The sequence below is a fragment of the Stegostoma tigrinum genome, chromosome 22 (assembly GCF_030684315.1).
Source record: "Stegostoma tigrinum isolate sSteTig4 chromosome 22, sSteTig4.hap1, whole genome shotgun sequence".
NCBI classification, from domain to species: Eukaryota; Metazoa; Chordata; class Chondrichthyes; order Orectolobiformes; family Stegostomatidae; genus Stegostoma; species Stegostoma tigrinum.
In genome coordinates this window covers 44,379,759-44,405,418 of record NC_081375.1, presented here as the reverse complement: position 1 = coordinate 44,405,418, position 25,660 = coordinate 44,379,759, and the positions used below count along the sequence as shown (strand labels likewise).

Here is a 25,660-nt window from a genome sequence, read left to right as displayed (position 1 = left end):
ATAAGTGTAGCAATGGAGCCCAGTTTCCTGCATATGGAATGCTGAGAATATAAATCATGGAATCACAGAATCCCTACAGCATGGAACGTGGAACATAGAACATAGAACAATACAGCACAGAACAGGCCCTTCAGTCCTCGATGTTGCGCCGACCTGTGAACTAGTCTAAGCCCATCCCCCTACTCTATCCCATCATCATCCATATGCTTATCCAAGCACTGTTTAAATGCCCTAATGTGGCTGACTTAACTACATTGGCAGGCAGGGCATTCCACCCCTCAATTTGCAGCTATGCCCCCTCGTACAAGCTGATGTCATCACCCTAGGAAAAAGACTCTCACTGTCCACCCTATCTAATCCTCTGATCATCTTGTATGTCTCCATTAAACCCTCTCTTAGCCTTCTCCTCTCCAATGAGAACAGGCCCAAGTCCCTCAGCCTTTCCTCATAAGACCTTCGCTCCAGACCAGGCAACATCCTGGTAAATCTCCTCTGCACCTTTTCCAATGCTTCCACATCCTGCCCGTAATGAGGAGACTAGAACTGTGCGCAATATTCCAAGTGAGGCCGCACTAGCGTTTTGTACAGTTGCAGCATGACATCACAGCTCCAGAACTCAATCCCTCTACCAATAAAACCTAACACACCATATGCATTCTTAACAACCCTATCAGCCTGGGTGGCAACTTTCAGGGATCTATGTACATGGACACCAAGATCCATCTGTACATTCACACGTCCAAGAATCTTTCCATTGACCCGGTATTCTGCCTTCCTATTATTCTTCCCACAGTGAATCACCTCACATTTATCCGCATCTAACTCCATTTGCCACCTTTCAGCCCAATTCTGCAGTTTATCCAAGTCTCCCTGCAACCTGCAACATTCTTCCACACTGTCCACCACTCTGCCGACTTTAGAGTCATCTGCAAACTTACTAACCCATCCACCTATGCCTGCGTCCAAGTCATTTATAACAATAACAAACAGCAGTGGCAGGCCATTCAGCCCCTCAAGTCCACAAAACTGGTTTTGAGTGAAATTAATTGTGAAGAACACCTACCTGAGAATACAGAATCTGAGTTTACAGCAACCACAGAAACCTAATCCAGCAAAACAAAGACCAAATGTTGTGAAAATGACACACTCTCTTCCAAATATAACAGTCTGGAAAATAGTATTCAATCAAGACTGCTATTTGTGTCACAAATAATAAATAGTATGCACAATATAGTTTGTTCCCACACTTAGTCCTCTGCAACTTTGATTTCATTGGCACTGGAAGCAGAAGTTGACTTTCTTCACTGGTGCATAAAAGTAATTCTAATTTACGAGCTCCCATTATCATCACCTGCTGGAAATGTGATACCATTCATTACACTTTTAAAGTTAAATCACTTAGCTAAATCATACAAGTCAGACACAGCAGCATTAATGCTGAGTGACAAATATACCACAGGTAAACAGCTTCATCAATGCCGTCATGGGACATTAAATAGATGTAACCTGAGTGAATGTTTCTTACCGGAATTATCCTACAAAGGAAGTTTTACCAACATCTTCTACAGCAGGCAGCTTTGTCCATGAGTCTGTATCACTGCAAAATACCTTGAATCATGACAGCAAATTTAACATTTTAAACTAGATTTATTAAACTAAAACATATCTGGTATTTTCACAAATTTACTTGCAAAATTGAATCCAAAACTAAATGGTCTTGTATTTAATAGTTTTCTTCTACACTAAAAGAACATTTCAGTTCCCAATAATGCAGACATAACAATATTCCTAATAGTCACTTTCAATATAAGAGGGGAAACTTTTTTTAAAATGGTCGACACTTAATGCTAGAGTTTGCTGTGCTCAGAGCCTTTTCGTAATTTCAGAGCGATACTGTTTAAGAACAAATGCAGTATAGACTCATTCAGCACAGAAACAGGCCAACCAGACCACGCTGACCATGTTCCCAAACTAAACTTGTCCCACCTGGCTGTGTTTGGCCTGTGTCTTTACAAATATTTCCTGTTCATGAACTTACCTAAATGTCTCTTAAATGTGGGAACTGTACCTTTGCTCAACACTTTCTCTGGCAGCTCATTCAATTCACAAACCACTCTCTGTGCAAAATGGTTGTGTTAATGATCTTCAAAAATATTTCTCCTCTCACCTTAAAAATAGGTCTCCTTGTTTTGAACTCCCCCACCCCAGGGAAAAGATCCTTGTCACTCACCTTATCTATGCACCTCATGATTTTACAAATTTTAATAAAGTCACACCTCAACTTCCAACACTCCAGTGAAAAAAAAAGTCCAAGTCTTTCCAGTCTATTTTTATATCTCAAACCCTCCATTCCCGGCAACATCCTGGTAAATCTTAAGGGAGGACGAAACAGTCAGGGTGGTAAGATATAAATTCCAAGGTAAATTAGTTCTGTCTGACATGGTGGCATCATGAGACTACCCCACCCACCTCCCTATTTTCTGCATGTAAACGGATGTTTTCCCAGCCACCATCAGTTCTGAGGAAGGGTCACCGGACCCAAAACGTTAACTCTGTTATCTACTTCACAGATGCTGCCAGACCTGCTGAGCTTTTCCAGTAACAATTTTTGTTCTTGATTTACAGCATCTGAGGCTCTTTTGGTTTTTAGTACATATTTCCCGGATATTCACTTCGTTGTAATTCCATCCTGACTTGGGAATTTAATTATTTATGGCATGTGGCATCGCTAATTGTCATCAGCACTTTATTTCTTATTCCTAATTTCCGTTACGAAGGTGATGATGAGCTGCCTTCTTGAACCACTCCAGTTCATTTGGCATAGGTACACCCACAATGCCTTTTGGGAGGGAATTCCAGGATTTTGACCCTGCAACAGTGAAGGAACAGCAATACATTTCCAAGTGAGGATGGTGAGTGGCTTGGAGGGGGATTTGCACATGATGGTGTTCACATGTATCTGCAGTCCTTGGCCTTCTGGATAGTAGTGGTCCTAGATGGTAATGGCAGACTAAGGAGACTTGCTAAATTTCTGAACAGCATTTTCTTGGTACAATGCCATTACTGAATATCAGTGGTGGAGGGAGTGGATGCTTGTGGATGTCGTGCCAATTAGGCAGGCTGCTTTATCCTGGATGATGTAAAGCCTCTTGAATGTTGTTGGATATCCACTCATCCAAGTGGGGATTATTCCAGTACACTCCTGGCCTTGTAGATGATGGGCAGGCTTTGGGGAATCAGCAGGGTGTATTACATGCTGCAGGATTTCTAGGGTCTGACCTGCTCTGGTAACCATTGTGTTTATTTGGCAATTGCAGTACAGCTTCTGGTCATTGGTAATGGCCACAATGTTGATTGTGGAGGATACAGTGATGGTAATGCCACTTAATGTCAAGGGGAAACCCAGTTCTGAAGAAGGGTCACTGGACTCGAAACGTTAACACTGTCCCCTCCTTCACAGATGCTGCCAGACCTGCTCAGCTTTTCCAGCAACTTTGTTTTTGTTCCAGATTTGCTAATGATTGTTCAATGTTCCCACTTCAGACCTTATGATGGAGAAAAGATCATTGATAAAGTATGTGAAAATGGTTGGGCCTAAGGCACTACCCTGACGATCTCATGCACTAATGTCCTGAAGCTGAGATTGCTGACCTCTAACAACTACAACCATCTTCCTTTGCACCAGGTATGATCTAACCAGCGGAGAGGCTTCCCCTGATTCCAGTCTTGCTAGAGCTCCTTGATGCCACACTTGGTCAAATATGGTGTTAAGAGCTGTCATTCTCAATTCACCCTTGACATTCAGCTCTTTTGTCCACGTTTGAACAAAGGATGTAATGACGTCAGCTGAGAGACCCTGGCTGAACCTGACTGCCTGAGAACAGATAAATGAGTGCTGCTTGACAGCACTGTTGATTGAACTTTACTGATGATTGAGAGAAGACTTTTGGGCATTAATTGGATTTGTCCTGTTTTTTTATGCACCGGCCATTTTCTACTTTGTTATATCAATGCCAGTGTTGTAGTTGTACTGGAAGAGCTTTACTAGGAAAGCAGCAAGATCTAGAGCACAAGTTTTCAGTACTATTGCCAGAATGCTGTCATGGTCTATAGCCTTTGCTGCATCAAGTATCTCCAACTGTTTCTTGATATCATGTCGAGTGAATCAAATTGGCTGAAGACTGACATTCAGATGTTGGGACCATTTGGAGGAGGCTGTGATGGAGCACCCACTTGGCACTTCTGACGAAAGACTGTTATAAAAGCTCCAGCCTTATCTTTAGCACTGATGTGTTGGACCATCACCTCCCACATCTGGGCAACAATGACCTGAGAATGTGGTCACATTAATTTTGAAGAATTTATTTATTACCATCTTAGACATATTTTTCTTGTGGGTGGGATGAAAAAGGGATTGCTGGAAGTGTTTATGATACCAGTAATACAAAGCATGTGTGAGGCCTCAGCACAGCAATCAAACTGATCTACTTGATAACGTGCTCAAGAAGACTCTATTTCTATTAACATTTCAAACCTAATTCCTATAAATCAAAAAGTGGCTAAATCACCTACCCAGCAAGATACCGGATACACAATTATAGTGCAACTACTAAATTGCACATAAAACAATAAACACTAATTTACCAATTACTCTTTGGTGATATGATGAACAAGTAAGGTGTTTCCTCATTCATGGTCATAAATGAATCATTTTGAAAGCAGGCATTTAAGATGGGCTTGCAGCCAGGGAATAATAGTCTCCTAACATCAGAAAAACTACACTTCTTTTTAGAAGGTGGAGCATTCATTTCATGTTATAAGAAATGATCATTGGTGTAAGAGGACTACAGAGCAGAGTTAAAGCAGTGGAGTAGTTGCTTCTTTACAATGTGCAGCGTCTTGATGAACTTTGTTAACACATGTCGACACTTCAAGTAATAGTCAAATCTACATTTCTATGCCATGGACCGAAATACTTTGTGATGAGCGCAGGACGAATTTTAACACAAGGCAATGCTTCAGCAGGTTTAGTGAAACACACCTTCTGCAGTCACTATGCAGCAAATCTACATAAAAAACTGAAATTGCTGGGTAACCTCAGCAGGTCTGGCAGACCACAGGAGAGTCACTGGATACAAAACATTAATTCTGTTTTCTCTCCACAAACGCTCCAGACCTGCTGACTATCACTAGCAATTTCTCTTTCTCTGTGTTTCAGATCTCCCACATCTGCATCTTTGTTTTATTTATATGCATGCAGCACATCCAGTTCAAATGGTTTCAATGTTCCTTGAATTTGAAGGTCAATTCTACATCTAATATTTGATAAATTACAATTCTCTGAAAAGGTAGAGATAAGATTTTGGTCCTTCAGGGGCACAGCTGATCTTACACTTGTTCTTATTAATACACTTGCACCTTCTCTAGAAAGTAGATTTGAATAAGCATTGAATTATGATAAACCTAACCTGACAAAGTATAACTATTTGCTGCAAAACAAATAAAGCATCATTATTAGGTTCTGTTCCAGCACGAATAGACGAGTGAAGTCAGTACCTTCCAAGAACATCTATGCCAGGACTTCTGATTTGTTGAGCTAACAATTCAAGATTAACAAACACTTGAAGCAATAACCAGCTGGTTTCCAATAGGTCACTTTTTGAAGGCATAAGCAAGGAAACATCACTTGGAAAGTGCAGTTGAAATTTATGTTCAATTTCAAGTGTAGGGTATACAGAGGTAAGACTACATAATTAACTCTCCAGCATGCTTGCTTTCTGGCAGACAATCAGAACCTTTTAACAAGAAGTGTGAAATTCTCGTGATTATGTTTGTAACTAATATGTTTCAGTCCATCTGTGTTTACATGTGACACACTAGTGCTTATCCTCCATGGGAGCAATAGTTCTAAACCCTTATCCATTCTGACACCATAGTCATTTTACTCTCCTTTTCACTGATGTTAAAATGATGATGGGGTCTCTTCTGTGATCACCAACTCTGCAAAGGCATGCCAGGAGATTTTAACATCCTCCATTAAAACAAAATTCCCTCGATCTCCTTCTTGAATCTTTTATCTTAAGATTATATCTGTGCCCCTTTGAGCTCCTCCTGCAGATTACTGAAAACTGTTTGTTTTTATCTGTTCAGGTGCAACAGCTGAGTTGAAGCACCACTGGTATTCTGTGTTCATCATGACCTGATACTAGCTAATGCCACACAAGTTCAATTTAAAATTAACACCAAAGACAAAAACTATTTTACTACCAAGCCTCAAGTGCCAAGCATAAGCAGAGAGTAATAGCACTTGGATGTTGTGACTTCCACAGAAAGGCAGATGGCTAAGAGTCATAGAGCACGTGGAGCATGGAAACCAACACTTCAGTCCAACTTGTCCATGCCGACAGATATCCTAAATAAATCTAGTCTCATTTGCCAGTATTTGACCTGTATCCATCTAAACCTTTCCTATGCACGTGTCCATCCAGGTGCCTTTTAAATGTGGTAACTGTACCAGTCTCCACCACTTCCCCTGGCAGCTCCTTTCATACAAGCACCACCCTCTGTGTGAAAAAGTTGCTCCTTTGATTTAAGGTTGTATTTTTTGATTCTCTCACCACACCTGCTCATCATCAATCATCAGTGCCAGTATTCACTCCGAATTTTAAGCATATCATCAGAATACTCCAGTCTAATGAAAACAGCCTCTTTTTTCAATCTAGAGATAGTAAACTGCCGATGCTGGAGAATTGAGATAACAGGTGTAGAACTGGATGAATACAGCAGGCCTAGCAGCATCAGAGGAGCAGGAAACCTGACGTTATGGGTCTGGACCCTTCTTCAATGTCTTCCCCCCTCTCTACTAACTCAACGTTCTAGTTATGGTTGGAGTCTGATTGTGGTATTGCACAGGTTCACATCAGATCTCAAATTTATATCAATGTAATATATTCCCAAAAGAAATTATAAAATATACATCAGAAATACTAATGAACAAAGGATCAAGTGGGTATAATAAAATCACAATGTGGTTCCGAGGACTGGAAACCATGCAAGTTAAAACTAATGAAGGTTTCTTAAATATTTCTGCTTGGCAGAGAGACATGATTCAGCAGGATGTCACTCGGACATTCTTCATTCAGGTCCAGGTTCCATATGATCTGGCTTCATTTAACGTTGAATACAGGAGATGGGATGCCATGTTGTAGCTGTACAGAATATAGTGAGGCCATGTTTGGAATACTGCATACAGTTGTGGCCTCCCTGCCTAAGGAAGGATGTTGTGAAACTTGAAAGGGCTTGGAAAAGATTTACAAGTTTGTTGCCGGGACTGAAAGTTTTGAAAGGCTAAATAGGCTGGGGCTAATTTCCCAGGCTCATCAGAGGCTGAGGGGTGACCTTATAGAAGTTAATAAAATCATGAGGGTCATGGATAGGGTAAAGAGACAAAGTCTTTTTTTCCAGAGTAGGCGAGTCAAAAACTAGAGGGCATAGGTTTAAAGTGAGAGGGGAAAGATTTAAAAAGGACCTAAGGGGTAACCTTTTCGCGTACAGGGTGGTGCATGTATGGAATGAGCTGCCAGAGGAGGTGATGGAGACTGGTACAATTACAGCATTTAAAAGGTGTCTGGAAGGGTATATGAATAGGAAGGGTTTAGAGGGATATAGGCCAAAAACTGGCAAATGTAATTAATTTAGGATAGCTGGTGGGCATGAACAAGTCGGACTGAAGGATCTTTTTCCATGCTGTACGTTTCTACAACTCTATAAATTAACCTTAAACTTATTTTTATTCTGGGACTACAACAATAATTTGTGTGATCTCTCCCCTTAATTTAACTTTTGGAATCAAGGTATCATTGTATCAATTCTATGTCACACTATGCATTTCCCTACACCTCACCCCTATGGTCAAAATAGCAAGTCAAGTGTCTAAAATGGAACATCATATTTCAGCCCACTAAGGCATTACATGGTGTACTTGCTCTCCCTTTGTTTTCTAATCTTGGATATACAAAGGCCAAAATGACATTGGTAATCAAGCATTTGATTTGTGATTTTGATTTTATTTTTCTACCTGTCCATGATATGTTAACACGGCAGATCCTTTGGCCCTGCACTGCTTGCCGTCTTTCACCATTTTGTTTGCAATGATTGATTCCTTTAAGGTCCTAAGTGGTCAAATTCACATTTGCCTCAATTGAGATCTATTTGTCATAGTTTGGTCATTCATTTAGTAAAATAACACCTTTTAATACTACCACTTATATTGCTTATAATGCCACTTTGTCATCATCGGAAACCTGCTGCCAATTGAGTACCCACCCATTATCTCTTCTAATTGGCTGATGGCCAAACTCCTGATCAGCTCAGGTGTCATTTCTTTTTACTCTTATAGGTGCTTAATACCCGATGTTTAACAAATGCCTTCTGGAGTTTTAGACAGACAATATCCGCAGACATTGTCCTGTCCACTACTTCAATCGCCTCTTCAGAACAAAAGAAAATCCAATCCAGTTCATCAGCATGATCTATACTTCAGAAGATCTTCTACAGCTTTTACACTTGTCAGAGATTAAGAAATAATTATTCAGTGAAACTTGGTTTCATTAAACCTAAATAATTTTGGCTCTGTATATGATCAAAATGAAAGGACAATAACTGCTCCAACTGTACCATCCAGTAAAATTTTATTTGTCCTAAACCTATAACCCTATAAACATATGGCTTTTAATTGAACAAAAGAATAGACGTACACCAAAACTCTTATCAACTGGAACCTGTGGGAGCAGGAGTGTGCTGGTTGATCAAATATTCTGGATTTCAAGGTATGCATAACTGCAATGAACTCTAACCAAGCAAAGCTTCGAGACATCAACATCCCTGAAAAAAATCCATGTAAAAACATCAACACACCTCCTAAAATCAAGTAAAAATACACAATAAGTAGCTGAAGTGTAATGCAGGAGATATACACATCACTGTTTACTACCATCCACATTATGGTAGATCGTGCTTTTTGACATACAATTTTTGCATGTTTATGAAGAGTGCCGGTTGATAAGGTGCCAGTTAAAACAAAGCTTGCTGTATTACTGCTGAAAGGGTGTGTTCATTTATGGAACTAGGGGTCACAGTTCAAAAATAAGGAGGTCTCCCATGTAAAACAGTGAGATGAGTCATTTTCTTCACCCACAGGGTAATCAGTCTTTGAAGGTCTTTTCACTTCAAAGCAATGGAGATTGGGTTGTGGAATATTATTAAAGCAGAGCTGGCTAGATTTTTGACTCAGGTCAGAGTCAAAGGTTATTGGGGGTGGGTCGGAATGTGAAGTTGTGGACACACAGTCAGATCATCCATAAATCTTAGTAAATGGAAAAGTAGGCTCAAGGGGCCAAATGGCCTTTTACAGATCCTAATTTGCATGTTCATATGTTTGTATGCACAGGGGTATGTGTTTTCAATAGGAAAATTAGCTTCTGATGTAATAAGAGTAATCCTAATCTTGTTAAGTATTGCAAGCAACTTAGATGGAAGAGCTGTTTATTACATGAAATATGAGAACATTGCTGGAAATACACGATAGCTCATGAACCATTGTAAAGAGAAAGACAGTTTAATACTTTGAGAGAGGTCACCCTTCAACACAAACAGTTCTTTCTCCTTAAGAGGCTGACTGATCTGTACATTTCATTTTTTTTTTATTGGATTTCCAACATTTGGCATCTTCCTTTTTGGCACCAATATACCGACAGTATCATAACTGCAATTACAGGACAGATCAAACCCTTCTCAAAATATATCGAGGGGATAGCCCAGACACTAACATTTTTTTTTATAGCTAAGTGTAAGGCGCTATGTTCCAGATGTACTTTGATTGGCTCATGACTTGGCTTTTGCAAAACATGTTTTATTTTTACAACAGGTGGAGGTAGCTATGCAAGGGGGCATAGCTTTAAAGTGAGTGGAGGTAGATACAGGCAAGACATCAGAGGTAGGTTCTTTATTCAGACAGTGGTTGGCACTTGGAATGTACTGCCGGAAAAGGTAGTGGAGTTGGCCTCATTGGGGGCTTTTAAGAAAATATTAGATAGGCAAATGAATGATAGTATAAGGTAATGGTGGAGGTTAAATAGACCTTAGATTTAGGGTGAAAGTTCAGCACGACATTGTGGGCCAAAGGTCCTATACTGTGCTGTATTGTTCTATGTTCTATGTTCTAACGCTACTAAAATACAAATAAAAAAGAAGAATTGGCATAACTTTAACTCAATTGAAATACATAATAAAATAATATGTTATTTAACTAATCACTAACTGTTCCAATGTAACAAATCCCATAAACACATCCTTGGCAAAGGCAAATTCAGCAGAAGAGATTTTCCTCATGTGCTACCTCCTCTACATTCCAGGAAACAGGGACACCACATGAAACAATCTAGCAGCAGGGAGAGAACTCAAGCTTCTTTTTGCTACATCAGAGAGAGAACTGTATCGATTAGCTTCAATAGCTAGCTCCAAACCCCGACTGAAAGCAAAACTAAAATCCTGGGCCTGTGTGAGCCTGACTTCACCCACTGATGCTTCTTTTGTCGGAGTTTAAAAAAAACACACAGCCAGGAAGCTCAAAACTATTTACCCAATGCTTCTGAAGAGACTTTGCATCACCACTATGGCAACACCTGTCTGCAAGAGATACAGCACAGAAAAAATCTCTCTCAAAGCTGTAAATCTCTCTTAAATACAGTACCAACTCATTTTGCCCACCTGCTATCAGGGCACTCTCTCAGAGATGTTCTAGCATCAATGCCAATAAGATAAATGGCTCAAGTTTCAAAAATCTCATTCTTCCTGTAAGAGCCGGGACCTACATGGTCAATACAATGCTGATTATAATCTCTAAAATAAATCAAAGTGTATATCCACACTGTACTAATTGTGTTTCTTTACTTTTTATTCCCAACTTTATTCCAGTTTTAAAGTTCCTTTTCATAACCATTTTAGTTATTAATCATCAGTCCCAACTGTAGCAAATGCTCATAATGTATCATTATTTTGGAGCATAGGTCCCAAAGGAGAGGAAAATGTACTTCACTTTACAGCTCTGCGAAGATATAAATGTTTTTATTTAAAAGATTAGAAAGAGATTTTGAACAGTGAGTTCAAGTAACCTTTCCTGAAGGTCATGTGATTTCAGCTGACTAGCAAGCCACCTGGGAAGATATTTTCCAGATTGTTTGCTGACTTCACTTATTGATCCTGAGGTAAGAAAAAGGAAAAGGAGAGAGGTTGATTCGGAGAGAAGAGGTCCACAGCAGGAGAGTTACTTTTTGTAGCAGTCTTCAGATTGGTAAAATAAAACCAGAAAGTGCTGCAGAAAATCAGCAGGTGTACACTGAAAGCAGAGTCAATGTTTTGGTTCCAGTGGTCTTTCTCTGAGTTTCTCCAGCAGTTTCTGTTTTTGTGAATTGGACAGATGTCTTGAGAAGAAAGCTTCAGAAGCAGAAAGCTTTCGAACTTTCTGAAATGAAGGTGTCATGCAATGCTGTTGAAGACATGAGTTTAGGGAACTCATGCTAAGTAATGCTAAAGGAGCAGCATGGTGGCTCAGTGGTTAGCACTGCAGCCACACAGTGCCAGGGACCCAGGTTTGATTCCAGCCTTGGGTAACTGTCTGTGCGGAGTTTGCACGTTCTCCCCGTGCCTACGTGGGCTTGCTCCGGTTTCCTCCCACAGTCCAAAGATGTGCAGGCTAGGTGGATTGGCCATGCTAAGTTGCCCATAGTGTTCAGGGATGTGTGGGTGGGATGCCCCAAGGGGCAGTGTAGACTTGTTGGGCCGAAGGGCCGGTTTCCACACTGTAGGGAATCTAATCTAATAAATGAGCTAAAATTAACAGTTGTTTTATGGATCTCTGGGAGAGACATTAACTAGTAAATACCTTTGAATGCATGGATAGCAACTATCTGCCAAAATGAAATACATGATAGTCTTTTCACTGAGGTTTGAGAGGCTGTAAGGTTCTTCTTGCTCCAATAAGAAGGATGAATCTTTCTTTCTGATGATTGTAATGAGATTGCTCCAACAGATCTTGTATGATATAGTCAGTACTTTCTTTTGTGTTTAAAAACATTTGGTAAAAGTACATACGCAGTCTCTAGGGAATAGGTTCAGTGACTGACTTCCGTGGTAAACAAAAAGAAAAGTTTATGGTTCTGTTGGGCTAGGTTTCACACTGGGATCTGGTCTGTCTGGTATTACCATCAGCTGGGAACGTGAAGCATTGAAGAGAGCTATGAGCAAACTGTTTTCCTTTTCCATGCAATAAATAATGACCAATTTCCATTTAAACTTGATTCAAAGATAACACAAGGAAAAACTGATTAGTTACTTGGCAAAGATGTGGATCCAGATACAAATTCTGAAATGATTTTAAAGGACACATTAACATTGGGAAATAAGGCGAATTGACTTTAAAAAAAATGACTGCTGTTGATGGCTGTAAGCTGCAGCTTGTCTTAGCTGCTGTTGTGAAATTTGTCAGAGCTGTCAAAAAGCGAGCAGCATTTTCACAGCAAGTTGTTGCATGCGTGTTAGCCTAAAAGTATATGTAAATATATTTATATTTTTTATAGGTACAGACCATCAGCCAGGCAGGGAAAAGCCTTGAAGAAGACTTTCATAAAGTATGAAACCTATCAGCAAAGGATAACTTTAAAAAGAGAAAAGCTAAGTATGTGTTGAGTGAGCTGCTCACTTGTTTTACCATAAGTTTTAGGCATTACAAATTATTGGATATTAGCGCAATACATGTGAAATTATAATAAAATCTTTTGTCAACAACTTCAACATATTTTTACATGTTAATGTCAAATTAGCAAAAGACTATTTGCAAATCAGTAAAGTGAATATCGTATCGAGATTTAGAGGTTAGCAGTCATTACCAACGGATGTTTTAAATGGGAAAAAGATGTCGCAAGGAACAATGGCTTTAAACATAAATCTTGAATAACTGAAGCCTGTTTTCAATGGAAAATGGAAGGATGGACCTGGCTAGGGGAAGAACAGAGTGTCAGAGGTGTCAGGTGTAGGGAGGTCAAGAAATCACAAACAAAAAGAAATGAAGGATGCATTCTGAGCATACAAAGCTGAAAAAAGCTGTCGATGAAAAGTACATCAGGAACACGCAATGTTTTGTAAATGGACATTTGATATTGAAGAGATGGAGGGATTGGTCAAGAAGAGTTACATAAAATCAGTGCTGGGCAAGAGATTTTCTGATGTAAGTTTGGCGTATGGATGAACAGTTCAAAGAACATTGACAAGAATTTGCAGCTTGAAAAAAATATGCATAATAATTGCAAGTTAATAGGAAATGAAGAGCGGGCACTGTTGAAGATGAGAATAGTAAATTGTGGCAATAGACTGAATGTGTGAAATATGAAGCTGAACTCTGGATTGACCAAACAAAGGCTGTGCACACATGACATTTGGGTCTGGAAACTTGTGGTAACATGTCGGTGCTGCTATAATATGAAGAATTCATTTTTGGCACATTATCACAAAATAAAACAAACTCTATGTATTTTAATGCAACGAGAAACAGTTCTGCTGTTTTAGCTGAATTGCCATCCCTAATTCATTCCAATTATAAACCCTGATACAAAGATTTGTTTAGGACATGCTGAAAGGTTTAAGTTTTATTTGTTTCTAACTTGGCGACTTGCAAATCAGCAACTGCGCTTGTAGACATAACTAAGGAACATCTCGAGATAAGTTTAGTATATTTCACTGGAAGGCAGCCTGATGCTGGAAGAGAAAGTAATGCATTGCTACACAGTGCAACAAAAGGGCGACGAACATCATGTTCTCTTGTCTATTGCAACCACTTCTCTACTCTATGGACTCCGCATCACTTTTCCATTCCTTATGAGGTTATATTCATTTAGGAGAGTAGGGAAAGGCCAAGAGTTACATACTTCAGAAGGACTTACGGAACAAACTTTAGTCTTTCTGCACTCAGTAGCTCAGAGCATCTCATATGGGCAAGCCAATGACAATGCACAATTTCATCATAAAAAATTTCATTTGAAATCATTGTCTCAAACAGGCTTATGTTGCATTACTAATAAAGGTCAGTGTGAAATTTAATACAGCGCAGGAAAGATTTCCTCTAGTTTCTATATTTCAACTGCCTCAACCAACGGCTTGTCTAACTTGTGTGTGTGATAACAAGGTATAGAACTGGATGAACACGGCAGGCTAAACATCATCAGAGGAGCAGGAAAGCTGACATTTCGGGTCTCGGCCCTTCTGGTGAAGGGTCCAGGCCCAAAACGTCAGCTTTTGTGCTCCTAAGATGCTGCTTGGCCTGCTGTGTTCATCCAGCCTCACATTTTATTATCTTGGATTCTCCAGCATCTGCAGCTCCCATTATCTCTAGCTTGTATGTGTCTTCTTTTCACCCTCCAGTCGAGCTATGTTCTTGAAGGAATGTCCACCCATGTCTGGGAGTGACTGGTATGTGCAGCAACTTTGAAATCACCCACCAGTTTGAAAAAGAGATAACAGGGAGTACAACTGGATGAACTCAGCAGGCCAGGCAGCATCAGAGGAGCAAGAAAGCTGATGTTTCGGATCTGGACCCTTCTTCAGACCTGAAACGTCAGCTTTCTTGCTCCTCTGATGCTGCCTGGGCTGCTGTGTTCATTAGCTCTACACCTTGTTATCTCAAACTCCAACATCGGCAGTTCCTACTATCTCTGAGTTTAAAAAAGACATTAAATTTAAAACACTTAAGGAATGCACCAAATCGGTGAAAAACTGTAGCAACAACCTGAAGAAATCAAATCAACAACTTGTTATAAATAGCATTTATAAGGCATGTTTTGGAGTGTTTCTTTCAATTTACATTAAAACAGAATTCGCCCAGATAAGGGGAAAGTGTGAAGTTATATGGAATTGGGATCATGCCATACAATTAAAATTGATTTCCTGTTAAACCATAACGCAGTTGTCTCACATATGTCATGAAAAGGATTGTTTTCATGCAGGGAGGCATGAACTTTTCGTGATTTCGGCTGTATTTATATACAATATTGTGGCACTGTATTGTCGGAAAAGGGTAGTGTGTAGTAAGTGCAATTTCAGCAGTACTAGAATGCAACATTATTGTAGGAGAAAGTTAAGAAGAAGAATATAAAATTTCTTTTTGGGTTGCATTTGGCAGCATTTGAATGTAGAGGGTAGGTCATAACTGACACATATATGTTGATTTGAAATTTTGTTTTTGATTCTAAATTGAAATTGTTGAAATAAATCATTAGCAACAGTAGTCTCAGGAATATGAACCTATTTCACATCTGCTATTCCAAACAGTTAGTTCTTATTCGTACTCTCTACTTTCTGACTTGCAAACAACGTATCTACCCACTGTTACTTATCCTCTGACACTGATCCTGTCAGTTTACTTATAAAACCCCATTAGAAATTAGATATTGAGATTAGATTAGATTCCCTATAGTGTGGAAACAGGCCCTTCGGCCCAACAAGTCCACACCGCCCATTGATATATTACATCAACGACACTACACGCGTCTACCTCTTCAAACAGTCCAATTGGGAACATTTTACAAACTGGTTATTGTGGAAGTAGGCAGGGGTGGGTACATTTGTGAGCATTCATTTGTTCTCCAGCCATCAACCTAACTGCAATTTAATGAGGGACAATGTCCATGGTAGCCTGCCCACTCACAGCTAAATTAAAATCATTAAATAGTCACAACAGCTGCTTCTTGCCCTGACATAATGTTTTGGCTAAAAACAGAAGTTCCTGGATTTACAGCATCCATAGTTCTTTCGGTTTTTACAATGTTTTGGCCAGTTGGAGATGGGAGGAAACCTAGCAGATCATCCTAATTGTGCCTCACAGGTAAAGGGAAGTAACAGCTTCACACTCTTCCACCAAAGTTCTAGGATCTGCCCTATCCCCTTTAGGCACTGATTCCCCATATGGCCTGGCCATCATGATTTCTAGTCCCTAGCCCCTCTAACCCTGTAGCTCTCCTTACGGCCCTGCCACAAGATTCTGCGCTTACTGGTCTTCAGTGCTCTTGCTTTTTAAGTCTGCGGTCTACTCGCAGTCCCAGCCGTGGCCAATACTCTTGATGGCATTGCTGACAATCAAATGGCAGTAGCATTCCCTCGAACAACGAACTTGAAGTCTTCCCGAAGCCAATTGCTGTTCCGTACAGTCATCTGAAAAATCCTGCCCAATGGGATTAAAAAAGCAATACTTGTCCTCCAAAATTTAACGATTTTTCTTATTATAATATAGTTTTGAAATGTTCTTCTAATTTTTCCTTTAAATTTTCATCTCTTAAACTACAATCAATGTTCAACTGCCAGAGTTCCCTGGACATATTGTACCTTCATTCCTAAATATAGGTACAAATGTTCCCTACCCACAAATTCTTTGGCTTAATATCTCTTTACAACACATTATTAAATATGTGCAATGGTGACTGTTCTATCTCTTCCCTAGATTATTATAAATTGCACGGGTGCAAACTGTCTGGGCCAGGGGTTTTATCCTCTCCTTTCTTGTTTTATCTTAAATCAGATTTGTTTTATTTTTCTTGTAGCTCCAAAAACCAGCACCCTTTAAGTTTCTAATCACCACTGTTTCTCTTACTAGTTTAGTGTGAGGGAAAGGAATTTAATTTGGCCATTTGCCTTAAGTATGTAACCTGGAAACAGACTTTTGAAAAAAAAACTTTCTTTTCATTTATTTAAAAAACGCTGGCTTTTTTAGGGTTGGTATCTGCTTTTATTTTGAAGTTGCCCATCATCAGATTTGTACCATCTTCCCATTGAGCTTACTCCATTGCTAAATTAGACCACAGGACATTTTCAGTCATTAAGTCTAACTATAATGTGGACAGAATGATCCTGAAGACAGGTAATTTCATTAGATCCAGGCTTTAGCAAGTAGATTTATATCTCAGGACAGACTCCTGAAAGTACAAGCCAAACAGCACTTTTTTTTTCCTGCAAGTGCACTCAGTACATGGTTCAGAATGTCAGTGCGAAGACTTGATATTATTCTCGTCTTGCTAATTCTGACACACAGACTGCTTCAATACTGAAGCTGGTGTGAGTGGTGATGAACATTGTGCAATTATCAATGAACATCCCCACCTCTGACTTCATTCTCAGGGAGTTGAAGACAACTTTACCTAAGACATTTACCTTGCAGTGACAGCACGAATTAGCTATTTGAATATATACATGTGTAATGTAGTAGCTACTAGAACAAGTTATAGGTTGGGGATTCTCATTCTCATCCTCCATTCCCAAAGTCCTCTAACTCTCCAGCCGTGTGAAGGAATACTCTCAACTTGGCCAAATCAGTCGAGCTCCAGCAACACTCAAGAACCTCAACATTATCCAAGACAAAGCAGCCCATTTGATCAACATCCCAACTACTACTTTAAACATTCACTCCCTTCATTACCGACTGCCAAATCCAACAGTTTTTAAATCAACAAGGTGCACTTCAGTAACTTACCAAGCATCTTTTAGCAGCACCATCCAATTCTACAACCTCTACTACCCACAAAAACAGTCTCAACTGATGCCCAGGAGATAGCAAGGACTGGCAGATGCTGGAAGTCAGAGTCGATAAAACGTGAAGCTGGAGAAGGACAGCAGATCAGACAACATCAGAGGAGCAGGAGTATCGACATTTCAGGTCTGGGCCCTTCACCATGACTGTGTAGTAGCTGTTTGTCTCAGGGGGTGGTTGAAGAGCTTCAGGGTAGAGGAGATAACCAAGGGGTTGCATTAGGACAGCAACCCATTGAGATCTCTTTGGAGGGAGGAGGAAAACTTCTTCAAAGTGGGCATCCTTGTAAGAGGTTTCGCAGTATGGTTTTCACAGACTAGGAGACAGTAAGGACTGCAGATGTTGGAGAATCCAAGATAACAAAGTGTGAAGCTGGATGAACACAGCAGGCCAAGCAGCATTTCAGGAGCACAAAAGGTCTGTGCTCCTGAGATGCTGCTTGGCTTGCTGTGTTCATCCAGCTTCACACTTTGTTAAGTGTAAGAGATTTGCATGTTTAAATTGTTTGTTGCTGCTAATGTTAAAAATTCATTTCAGCCATAAAGCTATTCATTAAAAAGTGCTCCTCAATATCCTGGAAATGGGCTAGTTAGTGCTAATGACAAGGCACTTTTATTCCCTGAGCCAAATAATTCATCTTTTCACCATACTTCAGCCACAATAATTTCTCACTGCAATCACTGAAGGAGATTTTATGTTCTCTAGCTCTCAAAATATACATCTGAAATACATCAATGTATAAATCAGCATCATGCGTACACTGGCAATAAATACAATGAAGATTTTGTTCTATCTTTGGACATTATTGGTTTTGTTTGCTTCATATACTTTAAGCCAGGAGGTAAGATTCTCATTTTGAGTTGGGACCCTAACGCCAGGATGCATGAAAGGGATGCCGGTTATGCCTGAGCTGGTGAGTACCTCTAATGTGCCCATGTACCATGAAAGGACTGATGACGTTGAAAGGCCAAGCCCTCATGATCATCATCTGGAAGCACATATTAAGAACAAATTTCACACACACACACACACACACACACACACACACACGGTCTAGTATGGAAGGCAGCTGCATTCTCCAGGCGGACTCATGGTTGCTGACTTTGTCTAAAGTTGCTTCTGAGGTCACTCACTGAGGTAGCCTCCATCTTCTGCTATAGAGAAAACAAAGTGTAGAGCTGGCTGAACACAGCAGGCTAAGCAGCATCTTAGGAGCACAAAAGCTGACGTTTCGGGCCTAGACCCTTCTGCTCCTGCCTTGTCAAAACAGCTTGCGGGAGAACATTTGCAAAGTCTTCAGTGAACCATCACCTGCCGAAGTCTGGCTTCCACATTGACCAAGAGCTGTGTTCTGGTCAGGCCGATTCTCACAGCCACTAGTCTGAAGCATAATGGAGCCACTCTCAACCTGAAGGGGTTCATAGAGCACACTGCAAGCTTCCTACTGGCCACAGCTTGCTTCAGGTGTCAGGAGTAGGCAATACCACTGCATCAGGTGACAATGCAGCCCCCATCTCATGTCCTGCATCAGGATGCACAGTTAATGAAGTTCATTAACTGGCGTGTGATCACTGTGCCAAAAAAAGCGAGAATGAGGGAGCTTTGCCACCCATCTCCAGTTTAACATTTACAACCCCTACAGTTCAGGTAAGATTCCAGTCATGCTCCAACTTCTCAAATAGCTTGTTTAAATCTTCAGTGATGTGATGATATTGTTGCGTATTGGCTAGTTTGTTGAATATCTTGTATCTCTAATATATCTCTGAGCTACACAGAGATGATACCAGTTCTAAAGCCAAATGTAATAAAATGTGAGGCTGGATGAACACAGCAGGCCAAACAGCATCTCAGGTGCTCCTGGGATGCTGCTTGGCCTGCTGTGTTCATCCAGCCTCACATTTTATTATCTTGGAATTCTCCAGCATCTGCAGTTCCCATTATCTCTAAAGCCAAATGTGTTTATTTACATGTATTAAAATATTTTAGAACTCTCAGAATTTCAAAAGCCATGGTCTCAGCCAGAATCCAGGTTTTCCCAGTAGAAACTTCTGTTTGATTCACTCTCTAGCCTTATCCATGGATTTAAGCAAACCAGACACAACTATATGGATCAGTTAGCAGGGCAAAACAATACAACACTGACAATTTGAGCTATTTACCTTGACAGTAATTGTGAGCTGTCTTACACCTCCTCCAAAATCACTTAGTGGGTAGTTCATGTTGGGAAGCTGACATGTCATTAGTGATTCAATTCGATCAGTCTACTTGTACTGTTCTCTCCCCTACTCACTACAAAAAATGTCTTCTATTGCCACATCAGGAAGGTAAGTGTATGTGTCCCCCAATTCTGCATTAAATTACAGGCAAGGAGAAACTGCCTGAGTTGCTTCAGGTAATTTATAATTCTTTACAAGGGTTAAGAAAATTCACCATCAGTCAAAAAAGGGAAGAGGCACATCCCATCCTGGCTTTCAGATCTCCATTTGGAACTTTGCTATTCTAAATAAACAAGAGGTTATTCATTTCACTTTAGGGATCTAATAAAACAGCAGAAATTTGAGACAGAGAGCAGTGCATTTCAGAAAAGCTTTCCATTCATGATTTCACTGTAGTCAGTCGTCCATATAATTTTGCCCAAGAGATGAATAAATTAACAGAAACACAGTTTCATGGAAAATAATTGCATCAAAATATCTGTAGGCGCCATTTAAATTATTTTTACAGCAAAAATAATTAGTATACGTTTCAACACAAGAAAATGTGTGAACCTATAATTGAGTTTATTGCAAAAGGTGATATCTTTCGAGGAGTGTTGCTGAAACTGATCTGACTCAATTCCAAAGCCAACAGGCTAAACATGCACAATGCAGTCCATCTCACCATTAAACAATTAGAAATATTGTTGAGAAAGTACTCCAAGAAAACAGTCATTCTTCTGTAGAAGGGACGATAAGAATAATTGTCAAAACAATTTTTTTACACAGTTTTAATTAATCCTTTCGATGTCAGTTCCAATTTCTGTTGACTGTATGCTGAACTACTCTAACAATTTCCTGTTCAGCCTCCTACAATATACCTCCATCTGTTATAACTTGCACTAAGTTGCTTTTAACCTATCACATCTGTACTCACTGACCTGAATCTTAACTACAACATCATAACACTCGCGAGCTTCAACCTTCTTTGTCTTTTATCTCCTCGACTCCCACAACCGTCTGTGCCACTGGTCTCTATCTATCCTCTTGCACATCCTCTGATTTGATAACTCTACTATTTGTGGCCAGGTCTTCAGTTGTATGCTCCTCAATTTCTGGAATTCCCTCTGTAAATTTCACTCCCACTCTACCGCCCTCTCCTTTAAGACACTCTTTAACTCCTGTTCTAGGCTTCACCTCAAGTGTGATACAATAAAACACTGAATAGGATTGTTGGGGAGAAGACAGTGCAATGAAATGTCACTGGACTGGTAATTCAATGGACCAGCTTAATTGTATGGGGTATGAGTCCAAATCTCACATAGGAAGCTGGAATCGAAAGCAGCTCTCAGTAATGATGGCCCTGCAGTTATCAATGACTGTTGTAAAAACCCATCTGCTCACAAACATCCTTTACATAAGGAAATCACCATTTTTATATTGCTACTTCACCCAAAGGGTTGTGAATCTGTAGAATTCCCTGCCCAGTGAACCTCATTGAATGTTTTTAAGGCAAGGATAGATAGATTTTTGAATAGTAAAGCAATTACTGAATGGTGAGTCCACAAAAAGATCACCCATGATCTTTGTGAACAACAGAGCAAACTTGACGGGCCAGATGGCCTACACCTGCTCCTATTTCTTGAATGTGAGACATGAGAACAGAAAAGGACTCCAGATTGATAGCAATATGGTTAATTCTTAATAAGCCTCTGAAAATGCTTAACAAGTCATTCAGTTCAAGGGTAATTACGGATAAATGCCAAATGCAGGCCTTGCCAATGATGCCCACATCTCTTGACAGGAAAAAGGAAAAAATTTAAAATGGTGGCCATGAGTCTATATTATACTGTAATTAGACCTTAGTTATCAGTGTGACATGCAGCAATGGTCTCCACTCTTTAGAAAAGGTAATGAAATGTCAGTGAGGATATAACTGGGGTGCTGCCTAGTATAAGGAAAAACATGTATCAGAAAAGACTCAAAATGTTGCACCATTTATTATTTGAATGGCACAGATCACTGGGCAATATGACCGAAATGTCTAAAAAGACAAGATGTGATGGGTTAAATGGCAGCTCCTTCCTGTAGTTGAGGGGCTCAGAACAAAGGCCCATAGATATAGGTATAGGACTAACCAGAAAGAAAAGTCAGCAGGAGAGGCCGGTTCACACAAAGATGGGAGATCACGCATTTGACTTTGCGCATTGGTAGTTAAGGCAAAAACATTGTCAACAATCAGCGTTAGATTGGAAGCTGGATGAAGAAAGAGGGAATGAATAAATCATAGAGTCATAGACTGCATGGAAACAGACCCTTCAGTCCAACTCATCTAAACTGACCAGATATTCGAAATTAATCTAGACCTTTTAGCCAGCATTTGGTACTCTAAACCCTTCCTATTCAGATATCATTCCAGATGCCTTTTAAATGTTGTAATTGTATCTGCTTCCACCATTTCCTCTGGCAGCACATTCCACACATGCACCACCCTGTGTGTGAAAAAGCCAGCCTCTACACTCCCTAGTTTTGGACTAACCTCTCCCCCGCCCCCCCACCCCTCGGGAAGAGACCTTGGCAGTTCACCCTATCCATGCCCCTCATAATTTTATAAACCCCTATAATGTCACGTGTCAGCCTCCGGCATCCCAAGGAAAATAGCCCCAGCCTATTCAGCTTCTTCCTATAGCTCAAACTCTCCAACTCTGGCAGCTTCCTTGTAAACCTTTTCTGTACCCTTTCAAATTTTGCAACATCTTCGCGATAGCAGGGAGACCAGGATTGCACAAGTATTCCAAAAGTGGCCTAAGCAATGTGCTGTACACTCATGACACCCAACTCCAACGTTCAATGTACTGACCAAGAAAGGCAAGCATACTGACCACCTTCTTCAGTACCTTGTCTACCTGTGATTCCACTTGCAAGGAACTATGAACCTGCATTCCAAGGTCTCTTTTTTCAGCAACAATCCCTACAGCCCATGCCATTAAGTGTACAAATTCTGCCCTGACTTAACTTTCCAAAATGCCGCACCTCACATTCGTCTAAATTAAACTCCATCTGCCACCCCCCGGCCCTTTGGCCCATCTGATCAAGGTCCTATTTATTCTGAGGTAACCTTCTTTGCTGTCCACTAAACCTCTAGCGTGGGTGTCACCTGCAAATTTACTTATCATACTTCCTCTGTCCACATCTAAACACCTTATATAAACAATGAAAAGAAGTGGACCCAGAACTAGCCCTTGTGGCACACCACTAGTCACAGGCCTCCAGTCTGAAAAGCAACCCTGGACCGCTGCCTTCTACCTTCCAGTCAGTTCTGTATCCAAATGTTTAGCTCTCCCTGTATTCCATGTGATCTAATCTTGCTAACCAGTCTACCATGAGCAACAGATAGTCAGAACTGCAGATGCTGGAGAATCTGAGATAGCAAGGTGTAGAGCTGGATGAACACTGCAGGCCAAGCAGCAGAAGAGCAGGAAGGCTGATGTTTTGGGCCTCGACCCTTCTTCAGAAATGGGGGAGGAGAAGGGGATTCTGAAATAAATAGGGAGAGGGGGGAGGCGGATAGAAAATGGATAGAGGAGAAGACAGGTGGAGAGGAGACAGACAGTTCAAAGATGTGGGGATGGAGCCAGTAAAGATGAGTGTAGGTGGGGAGTTAGGGAGGGGATAGGTCAGTCCAGGGAGGACAGACTGGTCAAGGGGACAGGATGAGGCAAGTAGGTGGGAAATGGGGGTGGGGCTTGAGGTGGAAGGAGGGGATAGGTGGGAGGAAGGGCAGATTAGGGAGGTGGAGACAAACTGGGCTGGTTTTGGGATGTGGTAGGGGGAGGGGAGATTTCAAAACTTGTCAAGTCCACACTGATACCATTGGGCTGCAGGGTTCCCAAGTGGAATGTCAGGAGCTCTTCCTGCAACCTTCGGGTGGCATCATTGTGGCACTGCAGGAGGCCCAGAGTGGACATATCATCTAAGGAACGGGAGGGGGAGTTGAAATGGTTCACGACTGGGAGGTGCAGATGTATATTGCAAACCGAACCATACGCCTATACTTACCTTTACCGGCTCCACCCCCGCCTCTTTGACCTATCTGTCTCCTCTCCACCTATCTTCTCCTTTATCAACCTGTTATCCGCTTCTCACTCTCTCCCTATTTATTTCAGAATCCCCTTCCACTCCCCATTACCGAAGAAGAGTCTAGGCCCGAAACGTCAGCTTTCCTGCTCCTCTGATGCTGCTTGGCCTGCTGTGTTCATCCAGCTCTACACCTTGTTACCTACCATGAGGAACCTTGTAGAATGCCTTACTGACGTCCATACAAGTCACGTGTACCCTTCATCAATCCTCTACGCTATTTCTTCAAAAAACTCAATTAAATTAGTGAGGCATGATTTCCCACGAACAAAGCCACGCTGACTATCCCTAATCAGTCCTTGCCTTTCCAAATATTTATAAGTTCTGTCCCTCAGTATTCTCTCCAACAACTTACCCACCACTGATATCAAGCTCACTGGTCTATATCAGAACTGAGTAGATTACTTAAAATCGAAGTACTTACTCACATGGAAATTAAATGGCACCATGGGTAAACGGCCTGGTGAGTTGTAATTTTTATGTTATTGAATGTAAAATTGTTTCCAACTATAATAAATCTGATTGATTTTCCTTCACCAGTTGATAAAGGATTTTCAGCCACTTGGAGGACAATGTTATTTCAGAAAGCATAAGTCCACAGCATGAAAAGTGGTGTTTTTTTTGCAAAGTAATGTAATTTAGATCACAGATATATTTCATGTGGCATGAAACAGGGTATATACAATGGAGGATCTGCAAAAGACCTCGTAATAACAGGATCTGAGTGCCCTGGTTTGAAGTACAGCATTATGAATGCTTAGACGCCAACAATGTTCTCATCATTCAGCTCTGCTGTTTGCAATGCTGTTGACATTCTCAGCAGTTCACCAGCGCTCTGGTATCTTACATCTTCTTTCTGTTTAATCATTGCTATCAGTCAAAGACTAAATTAAATTTCAAAGCAGTAAGAACTTCTTGACTTGCTTTCTTCATCATCTAACAAGCCTTGAATAAACAGTTATTCATAAACCAGGTCAATATTTTGTAGGAGTTACCAAAGGACATCCATTTCATGTGGAAAATGCTGGATATCCTATTGGCATGAACACCAGAGTGCATTATACAAACATGAATAACCAAGTTTACTTTTCGTAACCACACAACCATCAGAGTATAGCTGCTTGGTAAATATTGAGATTGCAATTTCATCCCACTCCCCCAACCACACACAAATTAAAGAAATATACAATTATAGAAAACATAAATAATGAATTCACAGCATGAAAGCTAAAGAGATACTGGCTACGAGACAGACTACAAAATAAAGTCCCAATGGTCCAGCAATAAATTCCAAACTAATAACCCTCCAATAATGTGACAATTGTAGACAATGGAACATAATGTGAAGCTTTCTTGTACTTTTCATTTTTAAATAAATACAACATCAAACAGTGACAGGAACCCTGCTTACCACCGCCATCTGTTTATCTAATAACAGAAGCACTGAAAATGTTGAAGCAAAGTAAGTTTAATGCTGATTTACTTTGGATTCACCATCAGTGTCATTGAAAAATGTGGATGAGAGAAAGCACTCCTCACTTTACACCAATCCACCCATCTCATTTTTGACGTTCAACGCTCACCATTGGTAGTCAACAGTGTGTAAGTGCAAAAATGATCCTGTGCTTCGGCTTTCCTGCCACTTCAACACACCACTATGTTCTCTAGCCAACATCTCTGTCTCAGGCTTACTGCAGTGTTC

General features: G+C 40.5%; 1 protein-coding gene across 2 annotated transcripts in view; it reads right to left on the bottom strand.

Annotated features, from left to right (window-relative positions):
* Positions 1-25,660, bottom strand: part of LOC125463642 (myocardin) — a 600,727-nt gene that overhangs the window by 544,195 nt on the left and 30,872 nt on the right. The gene's annotated exons all lie outside the window — the stretch shown is intronic.